This window comes from Leptosomus discolor, chromosome 1, assembly GCF_034619465.1.
Source record: "Leptosomus discolor isolate bLepDis1 chromosome 1, bLepDis1.hap2, whole genome shotgun sequence".
NCBI lineage: Eukaryota > Metazoa > Chordata > Aves > Leptosomiformes > Leptosomidae > Leptosomus > Leptosomus discolor.
This window is the reverse complement of record NC_141391.1, coordinates 189,780,559-189,798,481: the sequence shown is the minus strand read 5'-3', so window position 1 is coordinate 189,798,481 and position 17,923 is coordinate 189,780,559.

Below are 17,923 nucleotides of genomic sequence, written 5' to 3'. Positions count from 1 at the left end.
TTTGGTAACAAAAAAAAAAAAAGAGCAGAAACACACATTAAGGCAGCAGACAGCAACGAAAAGCCTAAGGTCCCAGGACAGCATCAGTCCTGCTACCTGCCTCTATGCCATGTCCTAACAGAGTTAGTATCTATAGTTGTCTACAATAACCATAGTTTAGGCTGTTTAAATTGCCACCTGGAGCAGACTGCCTGAAGAGGGCATGGGGATCATTTGGAGCCTTGTTCCTGACAAAACACAAGACCTCTTTCTAGGATACATGGAGACATGACCCAGGAATTCTGTGTCCCTCACAGCTTTGCAGGAGTATGGAATTTCACTTGCCCAAGAACTGAAGAAAGAGGAAACATCTAATAGGAGGTCCCTGGCAGATATCTGGAGCCAAGATGAACTTCTCATCAGAAGAATGGACACCACAGACTGACTGGAAGATTCTATCAGAGTTACAGAGACCAGCAAGAATATTCTGTCAACCACCTGTGTCTCAGAAGACATTAGAGTGCAGTCTTCCAATGTGTGAATACGAGAGGAAATCTGAAACAGGTGAAATTTTCTCCAACAGTCTGATTTACAAGATGAAACTGCAACGATGCAAATTAACAGACTTACTTCCTCACTCCCATAAATGTCTAAGGACCCCAGTCACTGACTCGCAGATTCATCCTTCCTGAATACAGCAACTGCTTCCAGGGATGAGGAGTTAAGAGGGATGCAGGGAAAGTCCACACTCCCTGGAGCCTGCTGTTTCTTGCCAATTCCTCATGGTGGCAGAAGGAGAGTAGGCTGGAGCAGAATATCTGGCTCTAAAATTACCTCCACGGGGGCACTCTCATGCACGATGTCCATGCATCAGGTTTTATCATGCTTCTACCCCTGCATTAAGGGGAACCCTAACATAGTCTGTGACCACTCAAGTAGGTTCCTGAAGGAGAACTAGTCACCATGGTCCCCCATACTCTCTCAGTGCAGGAGTAAGACAGGTGATCCAGATATGATCAGCCAGCAGACAACATTGTCAAGGTGTGAATATCTTACACACACTCATGGGTGAAAAAATATTTGATCTTGAGAAAGTGAACAGAAAGACCTTTTCTTACCATAGGGCAAGAAGAATGACAGATCACTGTTGCATTGTTAGCAGGCTTTTTGCCTCAATAATGCAAACTGCTTCTGAAGAGATTTCTGTATCGAACAGGACAATACAAATTGAAACAGTGATTAACTCAAGCAAAAGCCTTTATAAAGGCTTCAAATATACAAATTTGAAACAGATTTCTCAAATAATATTTGATAATACATAAATATGCCTACCACACAGATGCAGGCAAAGGACATTATGAAATGCCACAACAGGGAATATATCTAGTCACTACACAGTAGCAACATCTTTTTTTCCAAATTTCCATTTCAGACATTAAGTGAACATCAAATCACATAAGCATATGGCTTTAACTTCACAGTTTATTACATTATATTTGTCCCCACACTTCCTTTTTTCACAGAAACATTTCTCTCACATTGCTTTCATTTTTAAAATTCAACTACATAACCGGTGTTTGATGACGAGGCCTAAGAGGAAGCTCTCACACAAAACCGTAAAATCTTTCTTGTTCAAAATGAAACCAGTAGAAAACTTTGAAGTAAATTACTGAATTAAAAAACAGAGATAAAGGAAATTGCAAAATTTCTTCTCAGAAAAACAAAACCACCGAATTTTTAGGACACTGTTATTTTAAAAAAAATTAAAATTCAAATCTGCAGAGCAGCATACTCTTAGCAATGTCAATCTGCATTGAATTGAAAAAGAGGAATGCTGGCTCATTATTGTTGATGTTATGTTAGGAAATAGTGCTAGTTAAAGATAATAGTCTCTCAACTCAACCACAGTAGTAAAGATATAGCTAAATTAGACCACATAAATAATTCATTACAAAAGGCCTGATTTTGCATTATTTCTGTACTACTTTTAACTTGCAGGTTACTCTCATAGATAGCAGAGATTGTTGTTTGAAGATCCTCATGATTTTTGGAAATTTCTTGAGCAATATGTTATTGTCTTGATATTAACCATTAAGGAATCTGCAGTTCAGGATTCCCTTCTCCACGCCCTCAAAACAGATCACACATAACAATAAGAGGAAAACATATCTCCTATATTTTTTAATCTGCAACACTGCTAGCCCATCTTGTAAAACCTTCTCTTAAATATAAACATGCTTCTTTAAATTATTAAAGTTTGAAAAAACAGGATTTTTCCAAGTGAAAATAAGTGGAATTACTTACAGAATTAACTTTTTTTTTAATAACTCAATACGTTTTAGAAGTCAGCATAAAGCTCCACGTTTGCTAGTAGGAACATTTTCAAGACCATAAAGTTTTCATATTGCATAACCAAAATGCATATGCAGCATATCGAAATTCAAAACATTTTAAATGCTTTAAAGTAATTATCCTCATCAGCATATAACTTCATAATTTGGTAGAGATACTTCAACAAAGGTTTATCCAAACTGCATGGCAAGAAAATGTCATTTTATTTCACACACAGGCACCAAAAGGAGCTTTACTGAAGGGCAAATATCATTATTTTGCATTCCTAAATGCAAGATGGTAATCCTACAGCTCCTAAATACAGTATTTTTTTTCCAAATATAAACCTAACCTTTCAAACATTGCTTAAAATTGCCTCCTGTATGAAAAACGGTTCTGCCTTAAGCCTAGATCTCTTTTGCCTTTGTTTTGGTTGTCCTTCAGGCCAAAGATGTGCAGAAGCCACTGAGGAACAGCGACACACTGCTTTCCCCGCAGGGAAGTCCAACTCCCTTTCCACGGCTCCTCTGTAGATGCTTCGAGCTCTGCCCCTGCCTGCGCAAGCAGAGAGGACAGAAATGCAGGATGGAAGCAGAAAACGCTTCAGGAGAGGTCACTGCAATTCGCCCCACGCAGTCCGTCCTGCCGTCCCCTCCCAAACCCATTGACTGCACCAACTCTCAAGCGCCTTTTCCTGCTGCAGTGCCCACGGCCACTGGCCAGACAGGACACCCTGGGTGCAGGCTGTCCTCCTAGCCCTGCCCTCCGCCTGGCGTGTGCCTCCCAGCACTTGGGTGCACCTGCTGGAGCAGCCGCCACCGGCATCAAAGTATCAACCAGGTTTTACAAAATTTGAAGTCTCACAGCACATAAAGATAAATGGGATTTGTTGGATACTGGACATAAAGAGTTTACGTGCTGAAAGTCATAAAAAGCTTTGGAAACAAGCAGTCCACATGTGTTTTTGTAGGAGTGTTATGTATCAGAAACCAGTTGTCTATCAAAACAGGAGAGATTTGTAAAGCAGGTTTACCTTATGCACTCTTTGAACTATGGACAAAGTAACTTAAGATTATCTTAAAATTCAGTGCCATAGATATACAGACACAGAAATACAAAATAATCAGATTGTGTCTCAAACTGTTCAAAATATAAAGTTTTACAGACAGAATGTACCATATGCAGTATTGAGTTATCTCTAAGTAATGTTGGTCAAGTTCAATTAAGTAGAACACATAATTTCAGTGAACTGCAATCATCATTGTTTCAAATTAGCATAAGTACAATATTAATTAAGCATTCTTAGAAAGCAAGACGAATTAGGTATGGAGAATATGAAACATCCATGATTAAAAAAACTCCCTACAAATCTTCTGCAACAGTTATTATAGACTAATTTTTATTCTTAATTTGACATACTAAAGGTTACTTCCTATCATATCTACAGAATTTTAGACCAATATACATCATAGTATGACAACACCATCACATTGGGCAACTAAGCATGTCTCTTTTGCCACCCGCCACTTCTGTCAGCTAACCTGAGCAGTTCACTAAATCTTCCAGTGGAAAACGGTAACATACTATCATTTATGTTCAAATTATATGCTTTTTAATCAGGATCTGGTAAACAAGTTCTGAAGCACTCCATTAAAACTGTCCAGAAGTTCTGCAACCGCTTCACTTGAAATAGCTGAAGTGTATGAGGCAGTTATTAATCAAAAAGAAGCAATACAAGCTCTTAGATCTATATGGCATTCATGTCATTTTGTGCATCTCTACTATACAACTGTTAAGCCACCAAAAATTTTGTAATAGTAATGCTAGACAGCTTTGTCAAATGGGTATCTGCAAACTGTGACCTGTAAGTGGGACAACAGTTTGGAAATCCCATTTTAGCAGCCAGGAGAGGACATAAGAGATGGGTATTTCTGCTGCAAGGGCTCAGTATTGTAACAGGTAAGCCTTCAGACTTCCCACTGGAAAGGGGCTTCACTAGACTGCTGATGAAGAAACCAGAGTAAACATCAGCATTAGTATGGGTCTCAGTTCTCTAAATAGTGTACTTCTAAATCCTGCAAAGGCATGTCCAGCTAATACAGTTTTCCTTCCAGAGCTTCCTACAGAGCTCTTGGTACAGGCCTACAAAGAAAAGTAAGAACGGAAAACAGACAAAAGAAGAGCTTTGGATTTCTCCTTTTGTTCCACGGACCTCAAGTTTTCAAAATTAGTAAGCAGTAACTACCAGAAAATAGAGAAAGGAGAATTACTGCTATAAAATGCTTCATTGATTCTTTTCTATGCAAAATAAACATGAAAATTATTTTCTAACGTAAAGAATTGGTTTTCCTTAAGTTTGTGTCAAATGTGGGCAGGAACTGAGATGCAGCTAAAACAACGGGGAAAGGTAAAGAGGTTTTTGTTATATTTTTTTATCGATCCAATTAACTATGTTCCATTTCAAACAAGACTGCTTCCCCTTCTGTCTGTATTTTCTCCTCTTCTGGGTTGACCGTGCTTTTAAATGTGCCACATAACATATCTGTCAATCTAGCATAATTTTGCTTCTCCTTCATTTCCTTCCACCACAGCCGCATAACCCTCAAGAGATCCCTCCCATAAGAACCACAGCCAGAGATCAGCGATCGTGGGATTGCCCAGCAATTTGAGTCTCTCTCTCCTTCTGCTGCACAGCACAGGGCTTTCTACTTCTCTAAGAGCTGAGCCCAGCCAGGACTGATTTCAGAAATAGCTCCAAGAGAAAACAGACTCCACATATCACTTATTCTGCTTCTTCTCACTCCTATCTCTTCTACCGGACACCCCATCTCAGATTTCTTGTACCAGTCCACAGTTCTGCTTCTCACCTGCTGCTCAGGGCACACACCAGAATCCTTTTTTACAAATCATGAGAGAGGAGTTAAGCAGAGGACAGGATTTAAGCTGAGGAGAGGGAGAGCATAAGATTTCTAGCTGGTGATGACAGATAGACAAGACAGTGATGTCACGATACTGCTGCTCCTGAAGTCTGTATCAACATTCATGAGTTATGATGGGTATAACATGGCAAGGAGATGGAAATTAGAAATTCTCAAGGAAGAGAGAACCTTCCCAATTTCAATCATACGACTACCAGCAGTGCTGGGAAAGCAAGCTGCTGGCCCAAAATTCCAGCTCATTATGAAGCCTTTGTGAAACTTTCAGATCGTATCACTCTCTTGGCATGGAAGGCTGATGGAGAGAAGACTAAAACAGTTGCCAGATTTAAATACTGAAAGATTGTGGCAAGATGTAGCATTGCTGGTGGACTTCTGAATCTAAAAGTCTTTTTCTTCCATTGGCCTAAGACCATCAGAGGCCTGACAGAAAAAAAATATTTTTTTTTTTCACTAACTCTGCTGACAGGCAGTAGGCCAAGCAGCTGTTGAGGAATAAATGAAAAATTTTATTCCTGAAACCATGTGTCAGTGCATTAGGAGGACTAAAAGAAATTAAACATGTGGAATGGATGCCTCCTTTACACTTTATAAATAAAATAAAGTGTAATAAAATACTTTATAAATAAAACAAAGTGTAATAAAAAAAAATAATATAAGGATAACAAATACTGGTAGACCAGGAAAAATTATTTGAACGTGGAAAACAAATTTGTCAGGAAATTGGCAGGGGAGGGGGGCACAACACAGAAGTAAAGAATGAACAAATGGTCAAAAAATGAGCAGTGGAGTTGACAGCAGAGTATATCTACACTTCATTTATCAAATTATCTGGAAAAAACAACAGCAATTACAAAAGGGAGAACAAATGTGAATGTATGCTACATGTAGCAACAAATAATGTTTCACAGGATGGGGAATACCTTCCTGGGAAATAGTTACTACGAAAGAATTACAGCAGTTCATCACCACGAATATGAACTAGCATGGTCAAAGGACCAACGCGATCACTGAATGGATAACCACGGAAATCTAACCAAGAAGTAATGCTACCTGAGTGTTTGACACTGAGGTCACTCTTACCAAAACAGTGTCACTAGTCTGATAGCCACAATTCAAATAGGATGCTCTTCAAACGGGGAGGATTCACAGAACACACTTTAAGTATCATTAAATGACTGGAAAACAGGCCTGGCAGTGAAAAAGTGCATCTGTTTACTGAAGAGAAGATTATAGGACAATATAACCACAGCCTGTAAGTACATAAACACACACCAGAAGCTTAACAACGCTGTTTATTCCTCCCTCTCCTTTTCTAAGGAAGGTGTAACAACATCCTGGAAAGCTGAAGCAAGACAAATTCAGATGAGAATCTAGGGACAAGGACCAAACACTGAATTGCTACCTCCAACAACAGGCTACTGAGGGCTACAAAGGATTTTCCATCACCAAATTTTTTCCCTCCCTTTACCCCTCACTGCATCAAGATCGACTGTTTTTCTAAGAGGTATGATTTACTCCAATCTTTATTGGCCTTAAAGCAGAAACAGAGGAAGTCCTTGCCACAAAGGAAGTCATACCCAAAAATTACAGTAGTTCTTTACAGGCTTAAAGGCTGTTAAAGTAGGACAACAATAGCTCAAACTCATTTTAATCCTTTATGCCCTCATGACATGCTCATCGGCAAGCAGCACCTGCCAGAGACTAAGACCCTGCTCTATCCTGTGCCATATCAACACAACATATATGTAATCCCTGCATGGGAAAGCTGAAAACCCAAACATATGACCAAGACAAAACAGGTGGATTCAGAGGGAGAGCAGGAGGAAACAAGGAAACAATATGGGTCAGCAGGAAAGGCAGGAGCCCTCCCATCCGCAGCCCATCCATTGTCCCGTTTTCTGTAGGCAACACAGCAAGGGAGAGTTTTAATGAGGGATTTGAAGTCTGACAAGTTTAGACCAAAAATAATTTTAAGTAGTGAGGATAATTACCAGTGGAGCAAGCTACCAAGGGCTGTCATGGGCTCTCCATCACCAGGAGTATTTTAAAACACTGTTGAATTTTTTTCCCAAAAAAGATATGCTCTACTTCAAATAGAAATTAATTCAAGAAGTTCTATAGCTACTGTTATGCTGCAGATCACAATGGTCCCCTCTGGCTCTACAGACTGTGTTTTCCAAGTAACTCCTGCCACTTTAAGAAGATGTATCATAATCTCACGTTAAACAAAATTATTAAAATCAGTTTATGGAGTCCCACAAAACCCATAAAATTATTTGTAAGACACATCAGCTACAAGACCATCCCAGCACTTTTTTGCACTTTTTTTTCCCCTCTGCCATGAAATAAGTGAACATATAGAGAAGTGGACTTCACTAAGCCCACATGCCTACCATACAATTAGGTCATTTACACAGTTGAATGAATTGTTGAGTTCCCTAACGAGGATCATAAAAATATTACAAGAAAAAGAGACAGTATCACACTCGTGCTACACAACTTACTTTACTTTAGAGAAATAAAATGAAAGACAGGAAGAAATCTGCAAACCATCCACTCAGAAACGATGGCGGCTATTTGCCAGCCGGTTAAAATAACATACATATCTAACAGGAAGGAGCATAAAGAAAAGACTTATATTGTCTATGTTAAAGCATTACTCAAGTTCTCAAGCCAGCAAGCCAAGAAGCTTTGGGCAGTACTCGGTCAGTCACAGAATCACAGAATAGCTGAGGTTGGCAGGGACCTCAGGAGGTCTCTAGTCCAATCCTGCTCATAGCAGGCTCAACTACGAGATCAGACCATGCTACTCAGGACGGTCAAGGGGTCAAGAATTTAATACCTAATTTAGGAAACAAGGACTTAACACCCCTGACAGAATGACCACAGTAACCACGTTAAGCATACAAGCAAATAACTTAAATAAATTTGTAATTATCATCTAACCATTAATAAGTTTTTTAAAATTGCATTTGTGAGCCCCCTAAAACTATTATATGGGGAAGGTTTTAATCAAAGTACTCCTTTTCAATTACTACTATACATACGTCTGCACACAGCACACAGGTTCCTTTTAAGAGCAAGCTCACATTGCTGGATAAATTTCACAATTACTTAAACAGTATGGCTTTGAGCATTACAGTGCCTAGCTTCCCAATAGCAAAATTTTTAACTAATCAGCCATAGCTGGCATCTATGAAATCCCTGGAATAAAAAAAGATCGTTCAGCAAAACAGTCTGTAAAATAACGATGCTGGGGTGAGTTGGTCAGGTGGGGCCGTTCACTGCTCAGGGACTGGCTGGGCATCGGTCAGCAGGTGCTAAGCAATTGCACTGTGCATTGCTTGCCTTTCATGGGTTTTATTTCTCTCTCTTTTTCTTATATTCCTTTTCACTACTACTATTATTTATTTCAATTACTAAACCGTTCTTATCTCAATCCACAAGTTTGACTGTTTCTTTCCAATTCTCCTCCCCCTCCTATCAGGGGGAACGGAGGACTGAGCAAGCAGTTGCGTGATGCTTAGTTGCCAGCTGGCATTAAACCACCACGTCCTATAGATGGTTTCTGAAGTGCTTTAACTAAATTTCAAAGCACTCATTCTGATAAACAACACATTAACGAACGGATAGTGGGCAAGGTAAAAATCTAAGAGGAAAGTGAAGTCTTGCTCAGTCAGTTAAAGAGAAAATGGAAACTGCTCTACTACTCCATTTGCATGAAAATCCCCATGTTACTGGGAATATAAATCTCCTAACAAGGTACCATAATGTAACGATAACAAATCAGCATTCTGAAGTGTCCTCTAAAGGTCAAAACAGATACTGTATTGGACTACTTTTTAAAACTTTCTTTTGCATTTTCACTGACATAGACCTAAAATACAATAATACAATTAGAGTTGCTAAAGTTGACCAGCCTTTGTAACGCTCTTCCAGAAACATTTTTGAGGATGTTTAGTCAATATATATATTTGCCTTGTGAGTAGAAATACACTCTAGTAAGAGCTTTTACCTTCATAATGTTTGTAGAGAGTGCACTCAGATCATTCCTCACACTTTGGCACGTCAGTATGCACAGCCAAGAATGTTTAGTTCATTGCAGCTTTTAAAAATTTTAAGATAGGTATCTTGAAGGATGGAGGAAAACAAAGGAATGTGTCAAAACTAACATATACATATGCAAAATGTGTAAGAGTCAGCTTTTCACCTTTTGAGTAATAAACATCTTTTGGGGTAATAAACCACAACCACTTATTCACGCTGTCAGTGATGCCTAGCAGTAACGTACAACCATTCATTTTCAGGTAGGTGTGATGAGTCCTTCGCCTAAGCAAGGCTCCAACATTGTCACATGAAGAAACACATCAACTCTGGATGCCCTTCCAATGATGTGAAGTTTAGTAAAGTCTGGACAGGATTCCAGGTAATCCCTGATCAAATGGCACTAATACAGACACTTGACTGTGAGCCACTCAGGTACCTTAAGTCAGAACTCAAATGAAAACTCACTTTGTGGCTACCATATGTTGCTATCTCAATCTGCAATTTTAAGACTCTGCATGGAGGTAGCTACATGTTTGTATCTGCCAGCTACTGGGACAAATAGTCCTGGGAAACATCTAAAGATAGTGATTGCATCCATACAAAAGCAAGACCTCTTCTGATGTTAAGGCAATAAAACAGCCTCTATCCCAGAAGTATGGGACTTTGGAGGAGGGAAAGGAAAGACTTAAAATCATTTCCAGATTAAAGAAAGTATTAGACATTAAGTTTTAAAAATCCTGAAAGAATACTATACTGAGAATATGTATGTATCGGCCAATCTCTTAGAAAAGCATTCTTGCAACAAAGAACAGTAACTTCTGAATGTAACTATTTGAACATAAGAAAACACATTTTTACCGCGAGGTGGCTGAACAGTGGAATAGGTTGCTCAGACAGGTTGTTGACCCTCCATTCCTGGAGATATTTAAAATCCAAATGGGCAAGGTCCAGGACAACCTGCTCTAACTTGCGTGAGAAGGGCAGTTGGGCTAGGCAATCTTCAGAGCCCCCTTCCAACCCCAACTATTCTGTGATTCTGTGAATTTCACGGAAGAGTACAAAAGTGAATACTTACTAAAAGCTTTAAGAGAGACCCTAAGTACTAGACTTGCATACATGTGTAGATTTCACTCCTTAGTATCTTAACCAGATCTTCAAGCAACCAAGAATTGAAATGTGGGTTGGTATTATCGATAAACAGACCAGGACAAAACTTGGAGAAATCTTGAGCGATTCAACAAAAATACTCAAGAGTGTGTAGGACAGAAGTCTAGATCAGGTGGACAGATGAGAACAGCAGACTGGGAATACGGTCTACTTCACAAGTCTCTGCTGGAGAGGTTTCTGCTACTGATGTTCCCTCTAGTGAGGAGAGTCATCCAGCTTTCAAAAGGTAAAGTAGTGAGACCTGCACCAACTTTTGGCATACTCCCAAAATTCTGTATTAGCAGATCTTGAAGGAGAGGCAGGAACCTCCAATTATTCCATGTAAGATGATTCATCTCGGTATCAGAATTGTCTATACCATCCCAAGTGACTTTGATAATTATAGTCCTTTTTGTTTTACCTCAAAGAGAACACTTACGGGTTCGTATCATTCTACCTGACCAAAGGAATAATAAATGCAACAGAGACTACCACCATCTAGAAAAGGCATGAAAGGGTCAAACCTTTTGATAATGCCTAAATTAAATCTCTGAAAATCACTGAAAAGCTTCTCCCAGGGATATCAAACAGAAATCTCCCATTCATGGCGTCTCAGGGAGAAGTGGCTCAGTTCATTTGTCAATATGATCAGGACACCCCACAGACGCTACCAACACCTTGTACACCACTGTACCATTTGGAGAACTTAACTACTTCCCAGAAAAGAGAATCAGAACTCACACTAGCTTGCCAGGTGTTACAGTATATCTGACAGAGTTTCTCACTTGACATGAATGTGATGACCATGGGAATAGAATTTCTCAGAAGCACCCTGACTTGAGCTCCAAGCCACTGATGCAGAGATCTTCAGATCATGATCCCTGAAATACTGTCCACCCACGTGGAGAAGAAGAAAAAACTTTTACTTAGAAGGAAGGAGATCTAGATGGGACATCAGACGGCACTTTACAAAAGGCACTGTATAGGAGCAGTAATATTTGATCTGGAGTACTACTTAATTATATAGTAACGCTTAATGCCCTTAGACTAATGAAGTACCTTCCCAGGTAGCCTCCCAGTCCCGTATGCATGCCCTGTTTGTTTTAGTGGCACAGTCTAGTATGATGCGTTACACTGCTGCCATATATTCCCAGGAGAGCCTATCAGGACTTTGCAAGGGAGAAATAAAGTCCAGCAACTCAGTACTGCATGACTAGAAGTGCAACCTTAACTGTGAGGTTGTAAGAACATTCAGTACACTGCACATGAGTTCAGTTTCCAAAGCAGATTCAAGAAGATTTTGAAGTCTGTTTTACCAGAGTCTCATAAGCAGGAAATGTGAAGAAACTTCCTTTTAAAATCAGCAAAGCCCTAAGTAAAAAACAACCTCTGAAAAACCTTTGGGGATGATGTTTTAGAGCCACTCAGCTGTAGAAGGAGAGAAGATCCGGGAAAGTGACCTGTCATTTTTTCCTGAGACTTCATTGAAGGGATACAAACAAGTACGTTTTAAGGAAGCACAACCATGCCATCTAGGTATCTGGCACAGAAAGTGGTTTATCAGTACTGGGTGGCAGACTAACAGGCTTTGGGATTATAGACAGATAGATAGATAGCTATTTTCCAGAAACAGGACAAGAAAACAAAATTGATCATGTATATCTCTGGATATCCTCCTCTCTTTAAGTCTCCTGGATCTCCTCACATCAAGAAGAGATATCTTCTAAGTGTGAGACCACAGTGGTGGGGTGGCCTCAGATGAGGAGCTGATACCATTTTGCCACCCAACTTCTTTGGCTACTAAGAGTAGGAAAACTTACTCAAAAGCATTTCTATCCCTGATGAGGTGTTTACTTTCAATAACTTCTGTTGTGTTCAATTTTGAGTACCTCAAAGTACTGACAAACTCTAAAAAAAATACTGTTAGGAAGATAAGTTACAAAGTAAGGGACTACAAATGAAGGCTTGAATGGATTAAATAAATAAATAGATTGGTTACACAATAAACTGTAAAGAGTAAGATGATAATCACCTTTCCGATCGCACGGAAAATAACAAAGGCAAAAAAAGAAGCTTCTTAGGTTGGTTAAAGCTTGTAATTAACTACAGCAAGATGAATCAAAGGAGAAATTTAAACGCAGTATTCCCATACATATAAAACAAATAAGAAAAAATTAGTTTAAAAAGTCCCAGGACATTACTGTCAATAACACTGAAAAAAAGCACTTTATCCGAAAACAGACTGAAGAATCTACCCATGAATTAAACACATATTGGAAATGAAACAAACAAAATAATTTTAAAAAGCTCCTCAGCGCCTCTTAGAGTTCATTGACAAGTTTTTACAGTACTGTGAAACAAGAAAGCATGGGGGTTTTACAGCTCTAGTTAGGCAAAAAGATGGGCAAAGGATTGGAACGAACAATCTGGGTCACCATGTGTAATCTTGTGCTACTTAAAGCAATTCTATCATGCCAATTTTGCTGATAAGACACCCTCTTCAAAATCTCCTGTCCCCTCCACACTACCTGAACGCTTAGTTCTGTCTTGAATGCTCTCTCTTCCAGCCCAAATTTATCCAGGGCTAGTTTACACTCATTTGTACTTGTTCTAACAATGTCCCTCAGCTTAAACAGCTCTTCTCCCTGCCTGATGTCTTCTCCGCCTTTCCCTAACACATTTAGAAATATAAAAGATAAATCATATCCTCTTTCAGTTTTTGTTTCATTAAGCCAAACGTGTCACAATTTCTTAGTCTCATCTTGCAAGATAAGCTTTCCATTTCCTGATCACCCTCACAGCCCATCTCTGTTGCTGTTCCAATATGAATTCATTTGTCCTGAGGTTAGGGCCTGTCTGTCCCTTCCAGTTCGCGCCTGTCCTCAATACTCTTTTGCATTATGTCCCCAGAGTTACAGTTCAGACTTAGGTAGTGTCTACTTTACACCATAGTTACAACAAAACAGCAATTACAGATTGCATAATATTATTTCAGACATGATAACAAACTAATGTTTACAAACACTAACTCTGAAAAACAAGCACACAGCAGTTATTTGTATCACATGCTTAAGTACACAATCTTTCACAATGAAGTGACCACCAGGAAAATAAAACCTGGTTCTTAGTATGATAATAAAATATATTCATTCTAGTAACCCACACATTTTTATCTGCAAAGATGTTGTAAACTGAATTTTCAGATTCTTCATATACCTATGCATTCAGAGAAACTGATTTAGCACAGGTTGTTTAGCTCAGATCTGAAGCAGATCTGAAGTAACAAGCTGATCTGAACCGAAACACATATCAACTTCATTTACATCCAATTACTTTCCAAGAGACCAAAGAAAGAGTTTGAAGGGTGTTAGTGGACAGCAGCCATGTTCACTGAACGTACCTTACTACAGACCAAGCCCTCCAGCTAAAACAGGTTAAGGATTGGAGAGAGTGCACATACAGGTAGCTTTGTTCATCTCCTTCTTTGGGAAGTTTCTCCTTCCAGCTTTGCGACACAAAGGAAGGTACAGCAAACCCCCAAAGGTGAAGCAAGGGTATTATGGTAGTAGCAGCATCTTACACCATAGTGTAGAGAGAAAGTACTCTGTCTACAGTTTGAATCTTGGGGAGTTTAGGCATCTAACTTAGTACAACAGTATCACAGTATCATAGAATCTTAGAATGTATTGGGCTGGAAGGGATCTCTAGACGTTATCTAATCCAACCCCCCTACAATAAGCAGGGACACCTCTAACTAGATCAAGTTGCTCAGAGCCCCATCAAGCCTGACCTTGAGTGTCTCCAGGGATGGGGCTTCCACTACCTGTCTGGGCAACCTGTTCCAGTGATCCACCACCCTCATATTAAAGAACTTTTTCCTAATATCCAACCAAAAGCTACCCTTTTCTAGCTTAACACCATTACCCCTCATCCTATCGCTATAAACCCTTGTGAATAGTTCTTCCCCTGCCTTCTTATAGGCCCCTCCCAGGTACTAGAAGGCTGTTATAAGGTCCCCCCGGAGTCTTCTCTTCTCCAGGCTGAACAACCTTAACTCTTTCAGCCTGTCCTCATAGGAGAGGTGCTCCAGCTCTCTGATCATTTTTGTGGCCCTCCTCTGGACACGCTCCAACTGTCCGTCTTTCTTGTGTTGGGGGCTCCAGAGCTGGACACAGCAGTGCAGGTGGGGTCCCACCAGGGCAGAGTAGAGGGGGAGAATCACCTCCCTCAACCTGCTGGCCATGCTTCTCTTGATGCAGCCCAGGATGTGATTGGCCTTCTGGGCTGCAATTGCGCATTGGTGGCTCATGTCCAGCTTCTCATCCACTATACACCCAAGTCTTGTTTCCACAGGGCTGCTATCTAGCATGTCTTCTCCCAGCCTGTATTGATACTGGCAGTTGCTCCGGCCCAGATTCAGGACCCTGCACTTGGCCTTGTTGAACCTCATGAGGTTCACGTGGGTCCACCTCTCCAGCCTGGATGGCATCCCGTCCCTCTGGCATATCGACTACACCACCCAGCTTGGTGTCATCAGCAAACTTGCTGAGGGTGCACTCAACGCCACTGTCAATATTAATTAAGATATTAACTTCAAGACTTGCATTTTCCTTCATAGTGTCACCAGCTATCAACAACCATATAAGCAACTCCTGACTCAACAGACACACGCATTGTGCAAAAGCAATGGCATCCACACACAAACCTGCCCAAAACCTTAATTTCACAGTTTCAACCCCTATTAGTTTTAACAGATCACTCAAGAGTGAATCAGTTGCTTAAAAAATTAACGATATCACTACTTCAAAGAATAAACATTCTGCAAGTAACTACTAAAATGAATTACATGTCCAAAAGACTGGAGTACTGAATATAAATGATGCCTTCATATGCAAGACATGCAATAAGTATCACACCTCATACTTGAATACACATGAGTATTACTAAATACTACTCTCCACCAAACTAAGGTATTTATTATGACAAAACATTTAGTCTTTATTTGAAACAGACTTTTAGAAGACAATGTTGTACTTTCCAAATATTTACATTTTTTAAAAATCAAAACCAAATTATACTCTGCTACACACACATTCAAGAGTCAAGAAGATACTCATCCATTAGCCTGACAATGAACAGACACGTAACAAAAGCAAGTTGTTCAACTCAGTACAGGTAATGCTTCCAAACTTACTGCTGGTAGAGAATGAATTTGCTGTAGTGGCAGTTATTAGCTGATTAACAGATCAGATAATAACTTATCCATTTATTTCCAGATGGTCTACCTAGAAAGTGCTCCATGAAGAAAGTATCTCACAAAAAAAAAAAAAACCCTTAACTCTTTCATTCTGAAAGCTTTGTAACTATCTGATGGGCATGTACCATACACAACAGTCTACCTGTACCATTATTATGTACACTTCAGAGAGGTTATTTCAGTCACATCTGAGGAACACTTGGGTTTTTATTAAACTTGTGTGACACATAACACCTCTACTTAAATGATGTTCTTCTTAACAGAGTCCGTAACTAGTGTATTTCAGCTTCCAGCGTGTCAGCCTTCATCAGCTAAATATGAAAACAGGGCCCAGAAATTCTAATTCAGAGCACAAATAATTACAGCACTTATGATTCACCCCATACCATGGAATGTGATTTTTATCACTGTAAATACAATAGTTTAAATTTGAAACAACAAAGCAGCTTTCAGATTATTGTTTTCCGAAAAAAGTAAAAGACAAAATTAACTCACCATTAATGCTTTGGAACTAATAAGTCTAATTTTCAAGTGTATTGAAGCAAATGGATACTTTTGTACTGATGCAAGTAATTAAAGTACAAGAGCTTCACAGACTCAGAGATGTAATGCAGCCCTTTTATCAAAAGCAGTCACTCTATCTCAGCCTGACAGTTAACAGCATATGATCTAGTAAACAAATACTTTCACACAGTACAAAAGTGCCATTAAAGGCCAGAACTGTCAACACAAATTCCATTCTTACAAGAGAAAAAAAATATATAAACTGTTGATCACCTCTGGTTGCCTTAACTAGCATGGAGGTTGTCATGGAAACATTTCTGCGAAGTTCACAGTGATGAAACACAAACACTTCCAGTTTAATTGCTATTAGGTTTAGCATACCAGAGTTTATTTATACTCAAAGAGCATTATGATAAAATGCAGCAGAAAGTAAAGCTAGTAATGATCTCGCATAACAAAGCCAACGGATTTAAAAAAAAAAAAAAAAAAAAAAAAAAAAAAGGAAAGGAAAGGAAAATAAAGCCAAATAAGAAGACTTTTATTAGGCTGAAACAAGACAAAAATGAACTGCCTCTTTCCCAAAAATATTAACCAAACTTTCAGCTAGAACATGACTGGCCCATGACAGTTTTAATGTAACTATAATAACATACTCACATGTGAAGATACTAAACAAACTAATTATCTTCAAACAAAGCAGTATTATATTTGAAGTACCGCATATACAAGTATTTATTGCACAGATTCAAAACAGATTCTCAAAAAAAATTGTGGCATCATGTTAACTTTTGTAGCCCACACCATGTGAATCCCATGTACAGGCACCTCTTTTTTCCAGCTAGAATAGACCTAGTCCTGCTATTTTCTTACCAACAGAGCTCCCCCTGCATAAATGACAATTCTGTTGTCCCTGCAGACAAATTGAGCCCAATGAGATTTCAAATAATAGTGCTGACTGACTACATGAATGTAAGTCAGGGAGAGCTTAATTTTATTTCATTACAGTTAATGGGGATTCACTTTTATTTTATTAGAATTAAACAAAATTTATAGAGATGTATGAAAGTTACTGACTAAAATCTGCAGGTTCCTTTCATTATAATCCGATTTAATTTTTTAATAAAACTACATTCATTCTTAGTGCATGATTTAAGTTAATGCAAAAGCTTTAACAAATTCCAGTGACTTTTTAGCTGTTTTCATTAGCTGAAGTTTACTCAACTCAACTGACAGCCTGCAACACTGAGAAGCTCAACAGAGGTCAGGGGTTTGGAAGAGAGACTGGAATCACTCAGTGCACTGAAGTGCGTACGGCACAAGCACAGAATGAGGATTCAGATGCGGTGCTGCAGGTGCAGGCTAAACACGGATGGGGAGCAGGAAAAAGAAATCAACTAGGATGCACCACGCTTACTTTACAGACATCATCAAATTCCTGGCTGCTGACTTTGGCACACAAGTATAGGAATGCAATCTATTTCCCATAACCTGCCATCAATTTTTTTCATTCATATGAGTGATATGTTTTGAACAAAGGTATAGAAGGGAAAATTATCTATAATGAAATAACTATATTTTTAATCATTTTCCACTACCTGCTTGTTATGTCTAATATCAAAGTAAAAATACATTCATCTTTACAATTACCATATTTATGTCTCTTAATTCTGTTTTTTCTTTTCCCATTTGCCCCTCTTGCATTTATTCATTCTCCACTTCT